The sequence below is a fragment of the Leptodactylus fuscus genome, chromosome 1, assembly GCF_031893055.1.
Source record: "Leptodactylus fuscus isolate aLepFus1 chromosome 1, aLepFus1.hap2, whole genome shotgun sequence".
Classification (NCBI taxonomy): Eukaryota; Metazoa; Chordata; class Amphibia; order Anura; family Leptodactylidae; genus Leptodactylus; species Leptodactylus fuscus.
Window position 1 is genome coordinate 161,075,597 of NC_134265.1, and position 20,361 is coordinate 161,095,957.

General features: G+C 36.7%; 1 protein-coding gene across 34 annotated transcripts in view; it reads right to left on the reverse strand.

Annotated features, from left to right (window-relative positions):
- The window catches only part of PTPRD (protein tyrosine phosphatase receptor type D), a 1,471,303-nt gene that overhangs the window by 945,847 nt on the left and 505,095 nt on the right, over positions 1-20,361 (reverse strand). For all 34 annotated transcript variants that reach the window (XM_075278421.1, XM_075278482.1, XM_075278474.1 and 31 more), the window contains exon 4: positions 3,826-3,883. The gene's annotated coding sequence lies outside the window, so the exon portion shown is untranslated. The remainder of the gene's footprint in view (positions 1-3,825; positions 3,884-20,361) is intronic.

Below are 20,361 nucleotides of genomic sequence, written 5' to 3' on the forward strand. Positions count from 1 at the left end.
GACACCAGAATCAGTGGAGTGGAGATTACCAAAGATGAAAAAAGTAGGAGTTAAAGAGGCTCTATCATTGGGAAAAGTCATTTTTGACTGAGCACATACATGCATAGCCTTTAGAAATGGAAAGTGTTGGATAGCCTTTCTTAGGCAATACGGCCAACAGTGCATTGCATAAAGCCCTATGGTAGCGGGGGCGCCATTAGGACAGCAGGATAGTCCTGTCTCACAGTCCTCCAGGAGCAGATGAGTGGAGTACAATGAAGATACAAGGAGCTGTCCCCTGCTTGCATCACCATGCGGATGCTCCTCTGTCTCTGCTCCCAGTATCAGTACAAAGTTGGGAGCAGGACATTTTGTTGGGATGTGAAGCCCTACCCCCTCTCTTCCTACTTTGAAGAAAAGTGGCAAGTGCAGCAACAATAGGGAAAAATTCAGAACTTTACAGCTGTTTGCCCAAGATTGCTACTTTTGACGCGTCTTGCGCAAATTAGCCCCAATGTTTTTTTTATTATACTTACATTGATAAAAATCCTATGAAAAGTTCTGAGTGATCAAACTTGCTTCCTGTAAATACCACTAACAGGAGCTCAGTACATAGGACTTAACAGAGTTACCACTGGACTCAAAGGAAGCTGTAAAAATATCCTTTCATTGTCATGTCATGCCAGAAAACTGTTATAAATTATGATGGGGCCAATGGTCTCCCCTGTTCCATTGTGGATCCTTTGAGGAAGGTGGTGTACAATTATATTTTCTCATACATCAGATTTATGGCATATAAGCCATGATAAGTTATCCCCGTAGAAATATTTTTAGTTAAATGGGTCAGTTCTGGTGACAGATTCCCTTTAAACAATACCTGTCAACCAAGTCATAAGCAGCATGAAACTCCATGTCAGGGACAAAGAACTATATCTTAATATGAGCTGCTGTAGTGTTTCAGAGAAAATATAGTTCTTAAATGAACCAACGTTAGGCAAAATAGTCTCCTCTACTTGGCGTTTTTGATGGGTTTCTTCCTATACACAGCCTAGCTCATCTTCCCCGCTCTGGACTTATTTTCCTGTGCCTGTCTTCTTCTTAAAACCATCGGGTAACTTTACTAATTAGAAAACTGATGAACATGTCTTGCATCGCAATTTTTTAAAACATTTTTAGATACTTTCTGTGACTTGTCCAATAAGGGAATGTGGCTCATTGGGAATGGGATTAAAAGGTAGACAGAGTGGTTGGATCTGAGAGCGACTGAATCTGGGAATGTATCCATTGTGTGATTTCCTCTGTATGTGTTCTCTTGCCTAGTTGGTTCTATTTAAGTTGCTTGTGTGTCCTTTGTGTTCGTATGGAGATGAAGACGGAGAAAAGTAAATGGAAACCAACAAATTGTTTTATGATTTACGCTAGGTTCACACCTGCGTTCTACTCTCCGTTCTGTGCTTTCCGTCTTCTGCATGCCAGAAGACTGAAAGCACAGACCGGGTCCGGTCGTGAGCGGCGGTGAGCGTTTTAGGCTCTCCGCCGCGAAACCAGATTTTTTAATCCGGACACAGAGTACTGCATGTCCGACTCTGTGTGCGGATTAATAAACCTGGTTTCGCGGCGGAGAGCGCAAAACGCTCACTGCCGCTCACGGCCAGACAGCTTTCTCACCCATTCAAATGAATGGGTGAGAAAGACTCCTGCAGGTTTCCGTCTCCTGCCTCTGTTTTATGCAGGAAATGGAAACCTGCAGTACGGAGAGGAGAATGCAGATGTGAATGAGCCCTTAGAAAGTAAAGGTATGCAGGGCTTATGATGCAACATTGTGGTCCAGAAACATCCACCAACATTTTGGTATATTTTGTGCCTAAAACTGGCTGATTGTATAAACATAGACTACACAGACGAAGAACTCTTTCACATGAATAATCTTTCTATCAGTAGAAGGACATGGCCAGAAACCAGATTTATTATGCCTAGAGTCATTCGCACACCCATTTTTTTTCTTTATTTCTTCTCTTTTCTCTACTCCTCTAGGCCATTGAAGTCTACAGAGCAGTGAAAAATAGAACCTGAACAAGAACGTCATGTGTGTGCTGCCACTAGTTCATCCCCTTATTACAGATTAATTGTTAAGTGATATCGAAAAATAAAGAAGACAGAATATATGTTTTGCAGATGGAACGGATGGCACCTTAATCAGATATAGATCTGACACGGATCTAACACAGAAATTCATTAGAATGTACAACCTCCATTTCCTCATAACCCTCAAAATGGATTGTTCATGTGAAAGCAGAATAAAGGTGCTCCATATCATCCAGCATCAGCCGCTATAATAAATCTGGTACAGGTTAAGACTGTCATGTCTGCATTTGCACTGTCTAACTGTTAGATAGTAAATCTTCCCCTCTGTTTCCTGTGAAATTCTGCAGCTTGTCAGAGTAAAGCCTCGCTCTCTGTTATTCAGGACCTTGTTAGTCGTTCATGCTGCCCATGAGTATTGTGAAATTATGTTGTTTTGAAAATGGGTCATCTTGTGAGAAACATAGTTGGACAAGTCCAGCAAAGAGCACCTGAGTAAAAGGATTGTCCAGGAGTTCAACATAATAGAACAATGCACTATTATTTATGTCATTCCATAATACAATAAGCCTTCATGTAAAAATAAAACATTCTGGCCCTTATAAATAATGAGCTTACTGGGGCGAGTCAATAAGCAGTAATTGCAATTAACAATGTGTGTATGGTAACACAATGAAACATATAGATGAGATCTTGTTAAACAATGCCTCAGAAATCCAGAAAATTACTGTACAATATATGGTAAAATATGTTAACATTTTCACATCATACAATGTTAAATTGTGGTGACTTTGGAAAACTATCAAGCTCATATCTGCTACTTCTGGGTGTTTCTATTAATTAATAGAGATGAGCGAGTACTGTTCGGATCAGCTGATCCGAACAGCACGCTCGCATAGAAATGAATGGACGTAGCCGGCACGCGGGGGGTTAAGCGGCCAGCCACCGTCAAAGCGGAAGTACCAGGTGCATCCATTCATTTCTATGGAGCGTGCTGTTCGGATCGGCTGATCCAAACAGTTCTCGCTCATCTCTATTAATTAACCGATCCTATCTGTGGCCTTAGCTAATGCTATTTTAAGGTATGTTCTTTGGATTTTACATAAAATCACATTATTATTATTATTTTTTTAATGTAAAGATTGTGAGTCCAATATAGGGCTCACAATGTACATTTTTCCCTATCAGTATGCCTTTGGATTATTGGAGGAAACCCACACAACATGGGGAGGACATACACAGTCCAGTCATATTAATGTGACCACCGCCTACTTTTGATGTCAATATAAAATTACCAGTCACAGAAGGCACGTGTCATCAGCCATCTGGGTGCACTCATCACTGTGGAAGGCACAATGGATCAACACAAGTATGCATCTATCCTTGCAGACCATGTTCACCCCTACATCACATCACAACAGCCCCTCTCTTCCTGCACATCTGTTAACGGTCCACTCTGCGAAAGGTAGTTATTCTGGATTTTGACAGGTGGTCACATTAATGTGACTGGACTGTGTACAAACGCCTTGTAGATGTTGTCCTTTGCAGGTTTTGAACCCAGGACTCCAGTACTGCAAGGCTGTAGTGTTAACCACTGAGCCAGCATTTTGCCCCATAAAATCACATTATGCACAAAATTCACAAAATTCACAAAATTCACAAAATTCACATGGCAAACATTACAGTGAATTTGGAAGATTCCAAATATAAATACAATAACCACGCTAGAGAGTGACACTATTACAATGTATATGCAAGACTTACCAAGAAATGAGGCCACCGTCTGGGAGGTTAGATGTTGATGACTGCTCTGAAGGTTTCCCTGCAAAATATATGAAAACATAAAAATGTAATTCCTTTTATAATGCATCTTATCAATGAGCTAAGTATTCCCCCCATGATGTTGGGGTAAGCTTACTGTTTCTGTTAAAGAAATAATATTTAGCTTATATAACTAAAGTATAGGCTATATTAACTAAAGCAACGGATTACTACAATGTCATCCAAAAAAGAAGGCAGCTTAAATGCAAAACACATGACAATAAGCACAAAAGGTGTAATATACTAAGCGACAGAGCATTGCATTGCCTATGGCATACCTCCTGGGTGTAAATGAGACACTGACTTAAGTTATTTCACCATCCTGTCACTGCTTTCTTGAGGCTAATTAAAGAAAATAATGTAGCAAATCTACTGTTTAACAGCTACTTCTCCAGTAACAGCTAGTTTTTCTGACTAGCATGTGTTAAGAGTTTTCCACTGTGAAGCCAATATACTTGACAAGATTAAGTACATTCATTTTTTCCTTTGTTAAACTCGGCTGCTATGTTTACTGGTAGTCTTTTATGTTTACCATACAATACTTCAATTACGGATATAATAACATTCGATGCAGAATCACCCTTGCAGAGGAGCTTCATTCATTCTCCATATAAATGTGACCTTAAGTTATAAATGTGAGGACATGGAAAGTTACCATTTATGCAATATTGTCCTTGTCAATATTTAACTGCCAAGAGTAGCTACAGAATGTTGGCGTGAAAAGGAATCTGCACACGGTCAGGAATTCATTGCAAGATCATTAATGCTTGCCTTTGTCCGTCACACGGCCATTTTGAAACCTCATTTATTTCAATATGTCTATTCACATGTCAATTTTTTGGATTGACCATTTTTTATGTCCATAAAAAAAAACCTGAAATGCTCTGTCTTTGTCAATTTTCGTATACATACGGATATGATAGAAGTCAATGGATCAGATTTTATCGGATTGATATCTGTTTCACGTCTGATAAAAAAGGATCAGTGGGTTGGGTAAAAAAAAAGTAACAATAAAATTCATACGTTTTTTTTTTACTAACAGTTAAAAACTGAAGAAATTTAGAAATCAAAAAATGGAAAAAAGAACGGACGCAAAATACACAGTAACAAATGTTTTTAACAGTCATTAGATCCATCATAAATGTCAGTGTCACATGCATAAAGCCGCACACTCTTCTCAGGATACTCTTACGCAGCATTTACACTTGCGCCCTCCTGCATGTCCGACTTTGTATCCGTGCAAAAAAAGCGGCTTCGGGTTAGAGAAGCTGCATATGGACACCGGCAGTTTGCTTTAAAATCCCATTCAAATGAATGGGTTTTTAAACTGACCACCGGCAAGCCATCCCCAAGCTGTTTTCCCTGGGATTTAAGTGGAATCATGGTGGACAGGTCAAGGTGCAAGTGTGAACGCCAACATTACTTGTATAGCTGTGTCTGGGAAAGCTATCTGACAATCAATACAATCAGTAATTCAGTTCCCAAAGAAATGGTCACCCAGAGTCTTGAATAACCTGAAGCAGCCACATTGTATTTGCTTACTTGACCTCTGAAAATAATAACAATAGAAAAAATGCTTCCCACTTAAATATTAAGCAGGTGACATATACTATAGAACAGTGAGACAAGGCATGCAACAAAATCAGCCGTAAATAGATCTGAGGCCAAATTTGAAGAGAGAGGCAGCCGAGCCACTTGACATTAAGTGTTGGCTACACGTGGTTGAATCTGATCAGAGTGCAATAATCTGATTCCAATCTGGCTGCATATTCAAGATGGAAATTACAAGGAACCAGCCAGCCGCCGCTTTACTCAGAATACACTGAATGAGGATATTTCTGTCTGTAGACAACACAGAAACTGGTCGGGAATTGTAATAGTAGTATCTGTAGTGTATAATATTTTTTTGTGTTTGATGTTTATGTTGTTTTTTTTTTGTTTTTTTTGGGGGGGGGGGGGGTCAAAAGATATTACCAAAACAATTTACACCACTGGCACAATTTATATGCTGTTTATTTGTAAGGATGTAAACTATATCTAAGATAATCTCCCTTTGCTTCATTACCATCCACTAACAATCACACTGTACATACCAGAGGCAGCCTCTGTCTTTCCATCTAACTACTCTATCTATCTATCTATCTATCTATCTATCTATCTATCTATCTATCTATCTATCCTTCTGTCTGTCTGTCTATCTGTATTTGTGTCTATCTATCTATCTATCTATCTATCTATCTATCTCTGTCTAATCTATCTATCTATCTATCTATCTATCTATCTAGATTCATGTATACAGTATATTCTTGTTGTTGTTCTAGAGCTTCAAGCTGTAAAATAGACTTTTAATAGGCCTGGGGATCCTAAATTTGTTTTTTTAAAGAAAATTAAAGATATTCTGAAGGAGGCCAAGCAGGATGGTCTTATTGATCAGGAACTTAGTGATTTTTTGTATATTGAACACCCTGTTACACCCGTAATATATGTTTTGCCGAAGATACATAAATGTTTGAACAACCCACCTGGTAGGCCTATCGTATCGGGGTGTGGATCTATGTTCTCAAGAATTGGTGTATTTTTGGATAAAGCTCTGAGATCATTTTCTATGGGTGCTTCTTTTATTAGAGATACTTCCGACTTTTTAAATAAATTGCAGGAGGTGACGGTACCTAATAGTAAGGAGATATTATTAGTGTCTTTTGACGTGATTTCATTGTACACCTCGATAGATCATTGTAGAGGTATGACAGCAGTGAGGAAAAAATTGGGTTCTTCCAATTATTCCCCGGAGATAAGTGACTTGATCTTGATATTACTTGAATTGGTATTGACACACAATTATTTTCTTTTTGGAGATGATTATTTTTTACAATTAAAAGGGACAGCGATGGGCGCCAATATGGCGCCCACGTACGCTAACATTGTTATGTCTGTCCTGGAGGAGGACTTTGTCTATGTGTCCCACCACTTCACACATGTGCTTGGGTGGTGGCGATACATAGACGACGTCTTCCTCCTTTGGACTGGTACAGTATTACAACTTGATGCATTTCATCAATATCTGAATACTATTGATCCAGACATTAAATTTACAGTGACATATGCAAGAGATCAGTTACAATTTTTGGATGTGTTAATTGGCTATGATAATGGGAGTTTCTCTACCCGTATCTTTCAGAAACCTACAGATAGGAATAATTTATTGAGATATGAAAGTGGTCACCCACGATCAATGGTCAGGAGCCTTCCCCTGTCACAAGTCTTACGTGTGAAGAGGATTGATAGTCAGGTTGAACAACTGCAGGGTGATTTGGATAACATGGCAGTTAAATTCAAAAATAGAGGATATCCCATTGGTGTTATTTCTAGAAACAGATGTAGGGCTGAGCAATACAGTAGGGAACAATTACTAAGGGGATCTACACGACACTCTGAAAACAATAGGATTCCATTTGTTTCTACTTTTAATTGCATGAGCAATCAGATTTCAGATATTGTACGCAAACATTGGGGAGTCTTGCGCATGTGTGCAGTCAATTTGCCAGAATTTCATGCCCCTCCACTTTTTTCTTATAGGCGAGCTAGAAATCTGAAAGACCAATTGGTCTGTTCAGATGTAGGCAGTTTTAAGAGCAGCAGACAAACCACTTTAACAGGAGTAGTTAGGAAGGGTTGCTACCCTTGCTGTGGGTGTGTGAACTGTTCCCTTATGATTAAGGGGAATCATTTTATACACAATGGAGTAGAGTATAAGATTAAGCATTATTTGACTTGTGATTCAGATCATGTTATATATATGCTTTCCTGCCCATGCGGGTTGGTATATATAGGCGAAATGACTCTCGATGCAAAGACTAGATTGAATCAACATCGATATACTATTCGGAAACGAAAACAAGACCTGCCAGTTTCCAAACATTTCTCAGATCTTAATCATTCTGAATCTCAACTTAGATTTAGGATCATTGACTGTGTTCCCCCTCTCAGGAGAGGAGGTGATAGAGAAAAGATACTCAAAAGAAAAGAGATGGAGTGGATCTTCAGATTAAATACTTTAAAACCTTTTGGATTAAATGTTGATTATAAGTTGTCCACATTAATTTAGATGGTTTGGTTGCCCTGTGACTTTATGTATTCTCTTTGGTCTCTATCTTCCTTTTTGTAATTAGTGATTTGTTTATTAATTTTTTTCTTCTTTTTTTCTTTTTCTAGAATTGTATTTTTTGCACTTGGAGACACATACACCTTCTACTCACTCACTTTTAAATTTATGAAGAGGATTTTGGAGGACGTACATCCAACTACGCTAACATGGACGTTTTTGCTGTTTTTTTTATAGCTGTTTATACTAATAAAAAAACTTTTTGTCTTTTTATATGCTTCCCATGGCTTTGAATATAGATTTACTTGTTTTGCTTCAATATTGATTTGTTTATTTATATGTATACATATAAATATATATTTATTTAATTTTTATTATTTTTTATTTATTTCTTTCTTATTTTTTCTTCATTATTCTATAACAAATATTCATGGTCTATTTAATTTTCTTGACTGTCCTAATTGGGTTATGGGTCCCAAAGATTGTGGGCTGATATGCATGCGATCTATGGCAGTTTGTATGTGTGTTTGGCCAGGGGGATGGAGGGTGTCCCCTATTGGTATACCCTCGGTCCTCTTTTTCAGTCTGGTTGACCTCTTGGGCGGTAATATATTCAGGTCGTTTGTGCGACGCTGATGTAGGTCTGCCATAATATACCCTTCAATTGGACTATAGCTAAAAAATAAAAAAATTAAAAAATATTTCTTTAATTTTGGGTCATATTATTATTTGTTTATACTTTATGGTTTAGATTAAATTTTTGATTTATTTATTCATTTATTTTATTTATTTATTTTTTACATTTTTTTAAAAAAAAATTTTTGTTTTTTTATTTCCTTTTTTGTATTTTTTATTTTTTTTCTTTTCTGGCTATAGCAACACCTGACTATGTAGATGCACTGTGTCTGCTCGTTTTTTAACATGCAGGTTTACACAAGTGCACTGGGTAGTCTGGGTGGATGCCAGCTTTTGGTATGCCGCACATGACTTTATTTTACTCTGTGCGTGCAGGGATATACTATGATTGATATATTCAGCCTGGGAAGGCATGTTTTTTTATGTTTTTTTCTGATTTTGCACAGTAGTCACTTTTGGACACTGCAATGTATGAATAAACGCCCATGATACTAGTGAAAGCAAGTGGATGTTCCTCCTCCTCATATTTATATTTTATATATGATGTGATTTTATATATATGTGTCACTTATATTGATCTGAAAAATGTTACTAGATCATCGTATATTTATAACACTTTGTTACACTGTATCTTTCACTCCACCTAAGTGTGTTTTGATGTTGTGTTGCATTGTATCCACATGCTAACTAATTAATTGTAATTATGCACCATATGATGTGGTTGTTATTTAAACTGGTGGTTTTCCCTCACTTCTTTGCTTGAGAAAGGTTCAGATAAGAACCGAAACGTCGCTGCTTGGAATAAATCCACACTTTTTCTAAATATTGGAGTGCTGCCATTTTTTCCATTTTCTATATAAAGTTGAAGATTAGCCACCTTCCAGTTTGGCTTTGCACCCGGTTTGTATGCTGTGCTGCTTCTGCATTTTTTTCTACTACTATCTATCTATCTATCTATCTATCTATCTATCTATCTATCTATCTAGATTCATGTATACAGTATATTCTTGTTGTTGTTCTAGAGCTTCAAGCTGTAAAATAGACTTTTAATAGGCTGGCTTGTCTGGAAAGCTTTTCACTCAGTGTGCTCTAGATATCCACAGTAAGCATACTGATCTTTTCTGTCATCTAGATGGAGCTGTAGCTCTGTAAATTTCACAAGCCTTAGTTCATTCACAGAATCCTGTACAATCATTGATAAACTGCAAAACTGAAGCCACAAATATAATAAGATTTTCCAGGATTACACCCATTGTTAAACAACAGTAATGTAAAACTCATCAATCATAAAGAGACACTCTTATGAAGAAATATGCATTTTATACTAGGTTATGTAATGTCTGCAAACAGGAGCTGTCACTGAACTGCAGACATATTAGTATTGGTGACAGAAATAGTCTTATATTTCAGATTAGAAAATAATACATTCATTTTATGTATTGATAGAAAGATAGCAAAGTCCAGCACACTTTGATCCAATAAAAATGTAGCTTTTATTTGAGGCAATTAAAACCATGTATGCAAAGCAATCCGGACACATTTCAGGTAGACTCTGCCCTTAGTGTCTGACTATGACTTCCTTGGACTCAGCTGGGTCTGTTTTGTCACTACATTTTCTACATGTGGTGAGTGGGACAAGAGTGGGGGACTGGGTTATTGTCTTGCATCTTGGGGAAGGGTTCCCCTTTGGTTGGTGCTATCTTGCTATTTTCTTGTTAGATAGATAGATGACAGACAGATAGATAGATAGGAGATAGATAGATAGATAGATAGATAGATAGGAGATAGATAGATAGATAAAAATAGATGGCACACCATTGAAGTAGTGAAAAAAGTGTGTTTTATATCCCCAAATACACAAGCGACATTTCAGCTCATATCTGAGCCTTTTTCAAGCAGTGAATGGCATGTGCAAGCAGTTTTTTATAGTGTGCAAGATAAATTGATGCTTTTGAGATGCTGAGAGACACATGAGAATACTTGTGCTTTATACTGGATCCCTACAGGTATTCATGTCTTTAAACCTTTCCCGACATAGCCGTTGCGTGTATACTGTTTTATACAGTAGACACCCAGCGCTAATGCCTCCTCCCTCCCGGTAATTGCCCTCACCTCAAGCTCTGGGGCCAGGATCGTGTAGTCATGACAGCGGCCTGTCATTCAATGGATTCTATTGTAGGCTACTCTATGTAGGCTGCAATAGATGAGCCGGGTTTTTGCAATGCATTAGCATTGCAATGCATTGCATTAGTGATCGACCTCCTGGGGATCAAGACCCCTAGGCGGTCTAATAAATGTAATGAAAATATATAAATAAATAAAAATAATAAAAATTCAAATCACCCCCCTTTCCCTAGAACACATATAAAGTACTGAAATACTGTGAAATACATACATGTTAGGTATCCCTGTGTCTGAAAATGCCCGCTCTACAAATCTATAAAAATATTTTACCTCTACAGTAAACGCCGTAGAGGGAAAAAAAAGTCAAAAGTGCCAAATCACCGGTTTTTCAGTGTTTTGCCTTTGATAAAAATTTGAATAACAAGTGATCAAAGCAATAGCAAAGCCACAAAATGTTATAACTAGAAAGTACACCTGACACCACAAAAAAGACACCCTATACATTCCCATACACGGTATAAAAAAGTTATGAGTGTCCGAATATGGCGACTTTTAGAATAACAATTTTTTGCCACAGTTTTGGATTTTTATTAAGGGATTAAAATGTAAATAAAACCATATAAATTTGGTATCCCTGGAATCGTACCAAAACATAGAATACAGGTGACATGTCATTTTGGCTGCACAGTGAATGCTGTAAAAATAAAGCCCATAAGAAAGTTGTACACATGCACTTATTCTTCATATCCACCCCATTCTGATTCTTTTACCAGCTTCCCAGTACATTGTACTTAATAATTAATGGTAACATCATGAAGAAAAATTTGTCCTGCAAACATTAAGAGCTCATATGGCTCTGAGAGTGGAAAAATAAAAAAAATTATGGGGTTTGGAAGGAGAGGAGTCAAAAACGAAAAACGAAAATAAAAAAATGCTGTCGGCGGGAAGGGGTTAATAATGCTGCATTAATGCAACTTCTTTGTTTCTATGGAGTTTTTGATACTTTTACATGTGATTTTATTGTACATGGATTTTGTGACAATTACAATTATTGCACTTTTATACTATGGCTGTAATTATCTTACACTGTATATGTGATTTGTCACTTTTATACATAACTATTAAGAATCAGTTTATCCTGCACACTGGAGTGCTGCCTAGTTTTGCATTTTTCATACTCGATCTACATGTATCCTTGGGCAGGCATCCATATCATTGCTGATACTGTATTTGTTTGGACAAATGGATGAATGGATAAATAGATAGATAGATAGGAGATAGATAAGAGATAGATAGATAGATAGATAGATAGATAGATAGACTTCAGCACCAGTCAATATCAATATAAGCAAAGCTGTGGGTATAAATCTTAGGACACCTAGGCTACAAGGAATAGAAAAATAGCTGCAGTCCAACTTGCAGAATAAAAAGGGCAGACATTACTTTTAGGCTAGGAAATGTTTCTATTGCCTACTTTTCTATTTTTGGATACTGTAGATAGATTGTTAGGCAAATAAAGATTGGTAGATAGGTGAAAAGAAAAGCGCTAGTAATACAAAAGATGGTCACACAACATCTGGCAATAGAAGATTGAGAAAACATATGTACAGGTCATAACTCCATATAATACAAGTGTAGGGCAACTTTGGGCTAATAGAGTTCTACATTTTGTCTTATTTGGAATTCTGACCTGTTCATATTATTAGATAGATGCTGCCCATAGACTCTAAAGAGGATACAGTGAATCTGATATTCATTCCCAAAACAGGAATACTTCTGAACTTTATGTTAGCAAATCACTATTTACTATTTCTTTCTACACTAAAAATATATATAATAGTGATCTTGTATGTAGAGGCTCAGTAAATACCATCAGCAGCCAATCTGCATAATGCACAAGTGAGATCTAATATCTTATTGATTTTGTCCATGCAACATGGTTTGATAGATTAAAGTCAACATGATGTATACATTGATCACACAAGGGACCTCTAAGCCCATTTAGATGCATCTTACTGACATTTTAGACACCCAAATGGTAGTCTGTTGACAGACCAAGCACAGATTGAGTGCAGGCTGCTTGGCTTCATTTACTGATGAGATGGAGTGATAATGCCAGATAAAGCATCTTCCATCTGAGGCACATAATGTTTCCTCAGCATTTAACCAGTAACTAGAATAAATAACAGGAATCAGCCACTTCACTTTCCAAGGTCTTCTTATCTACCGTATGATTTACAGGTAGTAAAAATATGGCTGGTATTAGACTAAAGTTTCCAACTGCACCAGTCATTTTAGATTACTCTAAGTATACAGCATGTCTTGTACCCAATCTACAATAGTACATGCAGCACTTATTGCTCCAAATAATTGAATGTATTTAACACTGAGGGCACACACTCAATGAATGGCCAGTCATGTAATACATGAACCGGCTATGTCCACAAGAATGGAAGCTGTTCTTTGTTCGAATCTCTGCAATGGTTGTTTGAAGTCCTGAGCCGGACTCTATCTATAACATCTATACATTATATCCTAAAATGATGTTGTCTTATTGATTTACTGCATAATATTCTATAAACAATCCATAAAAAGATTCATACTTGCAAAATAAAACTATATATTTCTAAAAATGAAGTGATAAAACTAAAATATATTCTAAATATATATCAAACTTGGTATTACATGCACTGCACATAATAATACAAACTGCAGCATTCCTAATATAATAAGAGTAATACTGTATAAGCCTTTGTCCAGGCTTTAAGATATAATTATGAATGCAGACTTCATATTCCCATTCTGAATATTTCATATTTTGTCACAGTCCATAATATTTTCTATTTTCAGTTCACAGTATACCGATGGCAGCATCTAATAAATAATAGACACAACATAAAAGAATGAATAGGAATTGTACCATCGATATAACACTTAACTGATACTTCCTCCCAATCCACTAGTCTGTGCTATTGCTTAAGTTTTGAGGCATGCTACCTTTCCCAAGAGCCATATATACTTTATTATAGTTGGCTTTACATGTTATACTGATGTATTATGTCTATGCATTTATTTATTTGTTAGATATGAATCTACTTTTATGTGATTGTAAAATGAAGGCAATGAAACAGCTTGTTAGATCCATTTTTTAGCATTTAGGTTTGCTATAACTTGGTGCAGGATTACTATCTAAATGCTCTACACTTTACGGTTACCTAATGCTCATTCCCATACAGTGAGTATGTCGACAATAATACATACTGTGTGATCAGTTTTATTTTTTCCATGCTTCAGCGTACATGACAGATGTGCGATTATGGGAATAATTATTGCATTTTACATATACAGTACTAAGAAAAACAAGTGATTAATTCATTTTTTTCAACTGTTTCTAGAATTTTTTTTCCCACCTTATGTTCTTAATTTGGCGCCGCTAATAACATGGAATTCATTAAATACTTTATTAAACATAGATTTTTCCTAATGATACATGTTGTAAAACTTCTCATTGCTATGCCAAAATTTCATTGCAATAGAGGTTTAGCTGCACTTCAAAGTGTAAATTTGATAACTAATTCAAATGGAAGATAAAATGAAAGGAGAAGGGATGATAAATATATTTGCTTTAGAAAAGGTCATTACCTCAAGGCTGGATGAATGTAAAACTGTCATTTTAGAGACATCTGGATAAGTTACTAAGTAGAGTAGAATTTAACGGGTGTGTCAATCAAGAGAGGTACGTCCTGGGAGACGCAATGACCTTTGTTCTGTTCCGCACTATCCATGAATCTCAGTGCATAGTTTCAGCTCCAGTAAGAGACAGGTGCACCCTGGTGATTACCTATTCACTTGCTGGCACTAAAAATCAATTCCTGCCATGTCTGTATACAGGTACATTAACACAGAGTTTGAAGTAGGAAAAGTTTGTTGTGAAAATATCTCAACTACAGTAATAGTCTATAAGAAAATGGCCACTAAAGATTTGATAAATAGTTCAAGTTCCCATCAACACTAGGAGAAACATGTTTCCCATATTGGATGGAACGAGCACAAGGATATTACTCTGCCGGCCAACGACTCCACCAAAATACCGTAATTCATATTCTAAGTTTGTTCTAATTTTTCAATGCTAAATGAATACAGTGACCTATAATGCAATTAAAACATCACAGTAAAACACGTCTTTCATGTTAGGAAGGTGATGTATTAGGAATTTCTAACATTTCTAATCTGTTAAAAATAATAACTATAAGTAAAAAGAAAAACCTAACTCACTTACAATTATGCCTTTATTCATAAAGTGTAGCTGATGTATAAAATTTCAACGACTATTCAAGACCTATTTTGTAATTAAACTTATTAAAATGGAAGTAAATAGCCCACAAATATTATATTTAACAAATAAAGTCTTATAGGAATATATTTATATTGCATTATTGTTATACACCTGGAATATACTGTACTTTGAAAAGTATTTCCAGTTTGTACTGTTCACATTCTCATAGAATGCTGTTGGCTAAACGTTTTCCAATAGAGTGTTCTTTAAGCATACTTTTGGCCCACATGCATAAATGGACTTTTTTTCAATTGTATAGATAAAGAAGAGTAAACTATATAGCAGTTGGGACCTTGTTTTTTTGTTGTTTTGTTTTTGTTTTTTTTACGACGGTAGCCAATGGCTAACATCTTGGACGTACATTAGACCAACATAAAGACTGAACATAAAGACCAAATGCAGTATGAACCTTACCATGACACATGATGCATTTTCTTGTAAATTAGCTTGTAAAGAGTAAAGTACAATATAAATATCTCCACCTCAGCCTCATTTTCATGGCTGGACATGTACTGAAATGTGCACCAAAGCATTTTATGGGACAAATAACCACAAAATGATATGCTACCTATCCTGTCTATGTCTATGTGTGACCCCTAAATGGACGATGGAGAATTGTAACCTTTCAGGATATTTTGAAAAAATTTATGATATTTATTGAATTGGTTTCAAGACAAACTGGAACCCTTAACTAAAATAGAAATTATTTCAGTGTTGTCATATCTGAATAGCATGCCATGTTAGCATTCAACAGGCCTTTAACCCAGCACTAACACTATTCATAATAGTACACCAAATGTTGGGATTTTAACTATGGCATCCACTAACTTTCTACACTGATGAGCAAAAGGGTAAAAATGTTTTTAACTTTCGACTTTCAGGATCCATAACTCACCATCCACTACAGCTATTTGGTTACATCTTGGCTATCTCATACATAAATTTGACTTGCAACTATGTAGGATATGATTAGTTATGCAGATTCTTGTCATGTAATTGCATTGTTACTGTTTTGCTCCTGGTGGTGGAAAAATCTTTTTCTTCTTCTATACTACAAATTACAATCTGGTCTCACATTCCCTAATAGCTTAGTGTGTGATAAGGTTGATTCCCAAGTGAAAGGTCACTGGTTCAAATTGATGATCAACCTCTTGGGAAGAAGATTTCCCAAGAAAAGATAAACATCATCATCCAGCTCATCAATAGTGGTCTCTTGGCCAAGAAAATTTCCAAACTGCATGATTTGAGTGCCATGACAGTTGGAAGAATACAAAATGAAGTCCATCCATCTGTTCAAAAGCCAAAAGGTGGACGTCCAGGTAGAATATTGGAGTTCATTTCTAGTGCTGCAACCATGGCAGTGGAAGTGGATTATATGCTTCATAATAGTGAGATCACTGACATCCATGTAAGTAGCCTCAACTTCAATATTGCCATAAGAAGTGTTGACTCAAGTTCGCAAAAAGTATGAAAAGCAGACAGTAGAAGATTTGAAAAGGGTGATCTGGAGTGATGAGATGAAAGTCAATAGACTGGACTTTTATGGGTGCAAATGGGTCTGGAAGGAACAAGGCAGAAGGGGGCTAACAAATTGAGAAATTGAAGGAACTGTTAAGTTTGGTGGAGGAAACCTTATGATATGGGTATTTTTTACAGGCAAAGGATTGGATACTTGAAGAGAATTGATGGTGGTCTGAATGCTGAGCTATATGTGAGTATCCTACAAGATGAGTTACTATGAGAACATGCCCATAAGGATTCAGGCAGTGTTGAAAGTCAAAGGTGGAGTTATAAAATAATAAAAATTTAAATTTAGATTTTTAGGAGTAAAACAGTAACAAGGGAGTTACATGAGAAGAATCTGCATGACTAATCGTATGCTAAATAGTTGCAAGTCAAATTTATGTATGAGATAGCCGAGATGATTGTCTATAAAATGATGGTAGTGTTAAGTTTGAAGCTGTAGTGGATGGTGAGATTTGGAGCCTGAAAGTCAAAAGTTCAAAACTTTGCTACTTTTTTGCTGAATGCCTCCCACATGGCAAGATCACAGGAGCTGTTCAGTTGCTATGCAGTCAAGGGTCTTTGGAAGACTCCCATACCTTTCATAGCTTGCATGTGACAAGCTTCAATAGGGCAATTGGCATGAGCCATATGTTTTTTTTTGCCTTCCCCTGGATCAACACTGTAGGTATTGTAGGGTTATAGGTTGGACTTGATGGACTAATGTCTTTATCCAACCTCATCAACTATGTAACTATATGTAACTATGTAATAGGTACACAGGGATTTTACCATTGACTGCAATACAGTAGTTAGGACTGGCACTAGCACTTGACAGACCTAGGTAGGTTCCAGGTCTCACAGAAGCTGTGGGCACATGCTCAGTTTCTACAATGAGTGTTTATGGAAGCAATCTTTGCATGGGTAGCAGAAGTTTAGGACAGATGTTATCATTCCTGAACCATTTTAGCTCCTCAGATTCTATGCCCCTTATCTGCTCCATCACAGACATGTTTAAGTGTGCCAGAGCTGAATGAAGTGGTTGCGATTCTGGAAAGCTAAGAATTGTGAGTAATTATAAACCAACTCACCACTTGTTCTCCAGGTCACTGAAAAGAATTATAATGCAAAATTTGAGGGGCTGGCATAAGGAACCATTATATTGTATGGGAGAGTAAGGGGACCCTTATACTTTATGGGGACATAAAAGGGTCTTTATTCTGTATAATAGCATAAGGGTGTCATTATACTGTATAGAGGCATAAAGGTGTCATCATATGGTAAGGGACAAAACGGTGCTATTATACTGTATGGAAGCATAAGGCGGACATTATGCAGTATCAGAAAAAAGGAGGCCATTATATTGTATGGAAGCATAAAAGCCCCTTTATACTGTATTTATACAGTATGAGGCATAGTAAGGGAGTGAATGTACTGTGTACAGGCATGAGGAGGCCATGAAACTGTGGGGCAGGTCCCACCTATAGTTTTAATGTTTGGAATACAAAGGTTGAAAGTTAAAGAAGACCTAAAGCCATTTCCAGAAGATCTGCTAGAGGAAAAGCCACCCAAATTCAGGGCTTTTTTTGCTGCAGCGACGTTTAGATGAACACATTAGGAGTTCTGCCAGAAAGGGGGTTCACTGAGGTTCTTTCGCCCAAAGACCCATACAGACTTGGAACCTATCTAGACAATACTATTACAATCTAAAGATCACATGTTCAAGTTCCTTAGGGAATCTAAAAAATTGTAAAAGGTTTATAAAACTTTAACAAAAAAATATATAAAATTAAAGTAAATTTAGAAAGTAAATGAACAAAAATGAACAAATTAGGCATCCCGCATCACAAAATGCCCTGAAAATAAACTTATTTATCCCGTATTGTGAATGCCATAGCAAGAAACGAGTGCAAAGCCTAAATTTCAATTTTTCACCCTAGTAAAACTGGAAGAGAACTTGCTCTAGTAAAGGTAGGCTTCTGTGTTTGTCAATGACTCAATTGCCTGCTCAGATAAATCAGAAAGAGTTATGGTCATTTTATGGCCCTATGCCCTCTTTATATATCTAACAAAGCCAGTGTGACAGAGAGATTGAGAGTCTTACATTGTCCTAAAATAATCATCTTGTACATTATTGGAGACGTTAATCATACATAATTAGTATCGGCACTTTAGGTGATCAATGGCTATATTTATTTGCATGTTAATAAACAGTAAATAGGAAAGCAAATTGTCCTTTGTTTTCTAATAGAAACCAAGAGGGTTTCAGGACATCTTATCAGCTATGTCAGCCTATATTATATAATGTGCTAACAGATTGCTCTGATGCTTTGATAAAAAAAAAAATCTTTGTCCCATGTTAACCAGTAAATAGAAGAGATAAAAACAAAAACTCCTCAGTTGTTGATATCATTTAATGGGCATCTAAAATAAATGAATGGCAATAGAAAGCTTTCAAAGCGCCTCAATGAAACAAGGCAGAAGCTTATAACAAGAATGAACTCTTATTGTCACAGAGTAAAAGAAAGATAGATAGATCTACCTGTGCCAAAACTTTTCCGTAGCTCTGACTACAACATGTCAGACATGAAGCTAATAGTCTTAAAAGGTGACATCCAGTCTCAGTGAGACAGCAGAGTCTGGGAGTACAAACTCATGACAACCTTTGACACATTCAGAACAAGGAGGAATGGATTTCTATAATTCTGTATTACTTAAGGAATGTATCCTCACATCTGCTAGAGGCATCACAACCAGAGACCGGATCTGAATCAGAGGTCAATTACTTCTTATCTATGAACTGCTACAATAGGTCCTATTTACTCTTCTACTATTATTGATAGTTCTACTTAGTATCTCACGTCTTATTTATCACACAATCTTTAAGACCATTGGTGTATAAATATGTGGTTCTTTAGATATTGTGTTAGAGCTAAAGCTTGTTATTTATAAATAGAGATGAGCGAACACTAAAATGTTCGGGGTTCGAAATCCGTTTCGAACAACCGTACACTGTTCGACTGTTCGAACGGGTTTCGAACCCCATTATAGTCTATGGGGGGAAATGTTTGTTTCAGGGGCAGGCAACATTCGATCAAATTCTACTTACCAAGTCCATGATTGAGGGTTGGGCTGGATTCTTCTCCCTGCGCAGCGTCCCCGTGTCCTCTTCCGACCTTGAATTCACTCTGCTAGGCATCGGGCCTGGGCAGAGCACATGCAGAGCTGGAAGAGGACGCGGGAGCGCTGCGCAGGGAGAAGACTTCTAAAGGTAAGAGAAGAACCAGCGTTGATTGGCCGACTGTATAGCATTCTGCCAATCAATGCTGGTCCTGCATCGAATCTTAACTTCGAACAGCTAGTAGTACTCGATCGAGTACGAGTATCTCGAATACCGTAGTATTCAATCGAACACCTACTCGAAGACTACTCGCTCATCTCTATTTATAAATAATAAAAGCTTGTTATTGTCATCATCTTATTTAGCTAGCTATTAAAAGATATTGACTCCTGAAGACTTTCATTTTTTATCTGATATTTGGATGTTTTTTTTTATAATTAAAGATAAATTGTGGTTAAAGATCATTTCCCATTGTAATTATTAAATTTTAAGTTTGTAATGTAAATATTGTGGGACATTAATTTCCTACACCAGTCTTGATCCTTTTCGTCTAAGTGGACATTCACCTAATTTCCTAGAAGGCATATGTCTCGTAATAAACTATTCACATCTTTCTGCCGTCTGTGTACTGTTTCTCTCATAAATCATAATAAATCT